Below are 5,892 nucleotides of genomic sequence, written 5' to 3' on the forward strand. Positions count from 1 at the left end.
TAAAGTCATCGGTCCCAGCCGTATACATCGTTATTAAGCTGGCGCCAAGTCGATGTGAAAACTGTGTACTCTGTCATACAGCCTGCTCGTCAAACAGTCTGCAGAGTATGTTGATATCCAGCCCGAACTCAGCGTGAGGTCGGTCAGCTGTGGCAGAGCGTGAGACGCCCAGATCAACCTGTGATACAAACACCTGTAGCGACCGTAGATCGTGGTTCATAGCGGAGTCCAGACATGTATCTCACACTGCTCAAGGTGTCAAGATGAATATCAGAAGGGAGAGGATGACTCCTTACCAGAAGTTAGGGCAGGTGTCAGCAACCTTTACTATCTAAAGAGACGTTTTTGCCCCGTCCCTTGCCAAGAAAATCTGTCTGGAGACGCAAAACATTTTTGTGTCTTATAATGAAGGTAACGCGGCCTAGAGAGTCTAACTTAGCCTATCAAGATTATTAACAGGCCTAAATGAACATTCATTTATATTTTCACATGATGTGGCGACTCTGCAGGGGCTAGTTATGCTTACAATAGGTAGCCTACTTGAACTTGCATTTCCATTTCAATGATGCCATGTTTTGGTGCATTTGTGAAATAAAAGAACTAACCTACCGTTAATAGAAATACAATAGCGATACAGAACTATATATGCAGACCTACTTAAGTCCTCCCTGTGTTTGTGAAAATGTACACAATTAAAAAGTAGCCTCATTTGATAATAAATAAAACACATAGGCCAAGCTAGATTTAAAAACAGTAAAAGTTAAAAAAAGAACTAAAAAAACAACAACTTAAAAAACCACCACGGTTTGATTTTATTTCAGTCCATCTCAGTGTGAGTTAATCCTTTTTTTTATCCTCAGCCTCATACAGTGATCAACCCTCGGGCTTGAGCATGAAACACAATGTTAGCTCAGGATCATTCACTTAATCACAACTTGATAGAACAGATACAATTCTGTGTGCAGGCTGCACATTATACTGTCAGAGAATGTAACAATAACTGTTGGCCTAAAACATTGATGATGATATTAAAAATATATTTATATTTACATATATAGTATTCATTTTCATGTAAAATGTCAAACAGGGAGCCGCTGCAGAGGGGCAAAAGAGCCACAGGTTGCAGAGCCCTGAGTTAGAGTAAAAGGGCAAATTTGTGTGGCCTAGGTTGGACAGTGACTAGACTGTTTTACAAGAGCAGAGCCTCATGCATGTAAAATATAAGATAATTGTGTCCTGATTAGTAGCTGCATGATATAAAGCCTAACAAAATATTCTCGAATTACTGGCTGTATTCCCCACTTGTCATCATTTACACCCACCAAATCAAACCAAGGGCAACACACCAGCTCCGTGTTACAGCAGAAAACAAATCCAACATATGTCAATGTGGTGGACAACATTACATTCAAGATACAATGCAAGCCCTATGTCCTCTCACACAGTAGCAAGAGTGACCCACAATTGTTACATAAGGAAAGACGACAGTAATGTCAGTAATAAATAAACTTTATTTTAGCTGTCCCAGCCTTTACAAAAGTAGTCCCCCTCAGTAGAGGGACGACCAACACATGTGGTGAATACCACATGCTGCATGTGATGCATTCAATCTGAAAGGGAAGCAGATGTCAGATTTTGGCAAACAGGTAAGCTCTTTTGCCCTTTTACTCTAACTCACACTGAAATGGACTAAAATAAAATTAAACTGTCCTGTGCTTTTTTTTTTTCCGCCTAACTTCTGGTAAGGAGTCATCCTCTCCCTTCTGATATTCATCTTGACACCTTGAGCAGTGTGAGATACATGTCTGGACTCCGCTATGAACCACGATCTACGGTCGCTACAGGTGTTTGTATCACAGGTTGATCTGGGCGTCTCACGCTCTGCCACAGCTGACCGACCTCACGCTGAGTTCGGGCTGGATATCAACATACTCTGCAGACTGTTTGACGAGCAGGCTGTATGACAGAGTACACAGTTTTCACATCGACTTGGCGCCAGCTTAATAACGATGTATACGGCTGGGACCGATGACTTTTAGTGACCATTTGAACGGAGTGTGGAATGAAAGAAATACTCGATGATAACAAGTGTCACAAGTTGACCTGGACGCTGCGCACTCAACGCCGCAGCTAACAGCGCTCTGCACGCTGCTCTTGAGCCGCTCGGCGTGAACAGATGCGTCAGACTGTCCCACCCATGAGCTGTATGTAAGTACAGACATCCACGACAAAGATATCAGACCGACAACATGCACTTTTGGACGATTTATTGACAGTTGCGTTTTTTGGACAGGCATCGACACAGTCACCTACACTGTCACTGTGTGCTCTGTAGCGCTCGTTGTGAAGTGGCTTGCAGGTCGCAGACTCCGGCATCTCCGTGTGGAGTAGTAGTGTTCAAACCACGTCAACATTAATACACATGACTTAGATCAATGAGCAGGGTGATCGGAAGGTTTTTCCTGGTTAGCGGACAGGGCCGAGGACCCCTCTCGAGACGGGATTCTCTAACCACACCTCCAGCACATCTGGGACCCTCGCCAGTTAAAATGAACACCAGTTAAACTGTCACACCGGTTGTAGCTGACGTTAGCTAGCTAGCTAGCTAAAATAACAGACTGCTGCCGTATGAAACATATTTACATGTGACGTCACCGTTTACACGCAGACCAACGTTTACATATATTGTGGATCTGATCCATACAGCAGTGTTCACACATACACTGCTACTCTGGGCTGTTTGGACATTAGCCAGACGAGCTGTATGTGAGGGCGGACTAGTTCTTGTGTGCAACACATGTGAAAGGCCAAGTCCACTGTTCAGAGGTCATAGGAAGATTACATACATCTGTGATTGTGGTTTGCATTGTATTTGTGAGCCGCTGTTGTAAGATGGTACTTATGTGACGTTCATTCTTATAGCCTTTGAACTAGACGTTTTAGAAATGTGCTGATGTTGCCTATTTCTGTGTCCTATAGTTATGAGAGGGACGCATCAACTTCCAGCCTTGAAGCGTCAGTTCAGAGCAGAACCATGCCCTGATGTTTCCACTCTTACTGCAGAGTCTCTCTGACAGGTGAGTGTAACTTGATGCTGATAGCAACATGGATCAAACCACTGTTATTCATGTAATATGTGTCTTTGATGGAAACATTTCATGTATGCATGTGTCCTTCTTTCATATCAAGTTGGTTTGCTCTATGTGCATGAATGTGCTCCTTAGCAGGGATACAATAGGAAAAGGAATTACATCATTTCTTTAGCTGCACCAGGAAAATGCTTCAAGTACTGGTCCTAGCAGTCACATGTTGGCCTACTGCTTGAGACTATTGCATATTAGTAAGACATTTTTTAAAAGAAAATAGACTTTGCATTTCAGTTCATCATCTGACTGTCAGCTGACCATAGCAGAATGTGGGAAACACAGAATGCACCTGACAATCCCTATAAATAATCGCTTGCCACCATCACATAAGCTTCCCATCACCCACCTAACCCCAGACTTCATTTTTTTTTTACATAGCAACAGTCCTGTGTTGTCTTTGAGCGAATCAATAACATTTTTATGCCCCATAAACACATTTAGATGTAACTTTATGTCCTGTAAACACATTGAGTTCTCCATCCTTATCCAGTTTTCTGTAATTATTATAATTTTTTGCAGAGGATGACATTCCTTTCTCTTAGGCCAGGTACTCTAAGGTGTACAACAAGAAGTCCAGCAAGTAGAGCTTGTACACACTACTATAAAAATGCATAGAAAAAACAATGAGAATGTGAAACTATGTAAATTACTCTGAAAGTGACATTTTGCTCACCCCTCAAAAAGTAGAATTGGTAAATATGAAATGACTGTAAATGGCACAATTCTGATGTAACAGAGACTATTTCTGGTTGTTTTCAGGAATATTTGTCACTGTATAAAATGCAACTCAGGTTGTGGTGTTATAATAAATTGAAATTAATTTCAAGGGCCTTGAAAAGCTGCATTTACTGTCAGATAGTAATTGTGTTCTTTCTACAGGACAGTTGCTGCCAAGACAGTAGGGGATTGAGACAGCACCGACATCAACAGCATAACCAGTCAAGAAACCTCTGGATGTCCTTCCTGTATATAGTTGTTTATGCTAATTGTACTGTATATTGTGTAAACGATAAAAGGTATACTATTTGTATACTATATTTGTAGTTTTATTTACTTACATGTGTTCCAAGAAATGGAATAAACAAGAGTCTTACCTAATTCAGTTGTTATTATTAGTGCATCATGTAAAGTGTAAGAACTGTAATGGGATGGTTGTTTATGCTGGAAGTGTAAAGAAAAGGCATTTATCATTTTCAAGACTTTATTCAAACAAGTTAGAGATGATGCAAAACAAGGAGTAAATACAGAACGACAAATAAATAGGTGTCAGGCAGAGTTCAGCACTTGATGTGACTGCTCCAAACGTAGTCCTTGAATTGTGGCCTGTAAAGCAACAGATGAGCAACATGATTAGATATTTTTATGGAACAGAACTCGACTGTCCTCAGAATACTGTAAACATACACACTTTCAATGGTCAATACTTTATACATTCCTGGACAAAACTGTACAGATGTCCCAGTTTATATTACATTAAAAAATAAAAAGGACCAGCCCTTGATCTTTCTTCACATGTTTCTACTTTCTGTGTTTATTGTTATGCACCAAAACACAAATTCAAATGGTGAAAAACTACTTGGCAAAACATGTGATTCTGAACAGGGCACGTGTGTCCAAGTTACATGCCTGGTCAATATACTGTACAAACACAAATAGTTGTAGGTGGTTATCAGGGGACAAAAAGCACCAGTAATGTTCTACTTTAGATGCTGACCTGCTCATGTGCAATCCATTGAGCTTGAAGATCTACTCGATCTATGAACACCTGCTCCTTGACCTGTCGCCCTCACGTCCACGGCCTCTGCCTCCACTCATGTCCTCCTCTGACGGGATGATGTGCTTCGCTCTGGCGTGTCTTCATCATCAGTCAACAATGCTGTCATCGTGGAAGCTCTAACATGCAAAACATCGTATCATCATGAGTCCAATACAATATTCACGTTCGTCTGTGAATCACTGAGGGAAACGAAAAAATAAAACACGTAGCAGGCCCACCACTAATCTTGATGTTTTAGCTTTTCCATATCTAATGTTAGCATAGCCAGCTGCTGCTAGCTAACCAGCAATGAGTTACAACATCAAAACCCACTTTCAAAACAATGTCTCAATGCTAAAAAAAAAGCTAAGTTGACAGCTATCAGTGCTAGCAATGGCTATGTTGGTTGTATACGTTCAATTTGATTATATTAGGTGTTTACTTACAGGTGAATGAGACATCGTAAAGTTATTGGTAGTCGGACGTTGTGAGACAAAATGATGCGCTGTCCTCCTCACCGCTCGTGAGGACTCGGACTCCGTCGGCGGTGTTCGGCAGTCTTCGGACAGTGCGCGTTCATGGTTTGGGGGGAGCGGCTTCGTAGAGAGGCCGGAGTGCAGGGGGCGGAGTTTACTGGCTGGATACTTTCAAAATCTTTCACGGTCTTGATGGTTTTTCCAACTTGCAGACCCCAGCTTTAATTCATTAATAGCTAACTGTAGCTTATGCTACTCACCTCAATTTTGACAGAGAATGATGGCAACAGGCTAATCCAGACCAGGCCGATAACCCCACACATTATCTGTGCTATCAAAATTTTCCTCCAGGATCACTAGAGCATCACATTTATCCTGGACAATTGTTCATCACCAGTCCAGGACAGTCAGTCTCACTTTCCACTCATTGTTAATCCAGTACTGATACAGCATCACATTCATCCTGGACAGTCATTATCTTGACGTGGACTGTTCTTCTTCATCAGTCCAGGGC

The 5,892-nt window shown here is 41.6% G+C and overlaps 2 long non-coding RNA genes across 2 annotated transcripts; one reads left to right on the forward strand and one right to left on the reverse strand.

Annotated features, from left to right (window-relative positions):
• The first annotated feature begins 2,841 nt into the window (after window positions 1–2,841).
• On the forward strand, window positions 2,842–4,636 carry LOC311253975. Its single transcript, XR_014622117.1, has 2 exons — window positions 2,842–3,077; window positions 4,026–4,636. It is a non-coding gene; the product is annotated as an uncharacterized lncRNA (long non-coding RNA).
• On the reverse strand, window positions 4,371–5,463 carry LOC311253974. The gene is made up of 3 exons (XR_014622116.1): window positions 5,349–5,463; window positions 4,861–5,039; window positions 4,371–4,469 (listed from the first exon to the last, which is right to left on the reverse strand). It is a non-coding gene; the product is annotated as an uncharacterized lncRNA (long non-coding RNA).
• Window positions 5,464–5,892: the final 429 nt, after the last annotated feature.

Source organism: Pagrus pagrus, assembly GCF_965226575.1.
Source record: "Pagrus pagrus genome assembly, contig: HAP1_SCAFFOLD_103, whole genome shotgun sequence".
In the NCBI taxonomy this organism is placed as follows: Eukaryota; Metazoa; Chordata; class Actinopteri; order Spariformes; family Sparidae; genus Pagrus; species Pagrus pagrus.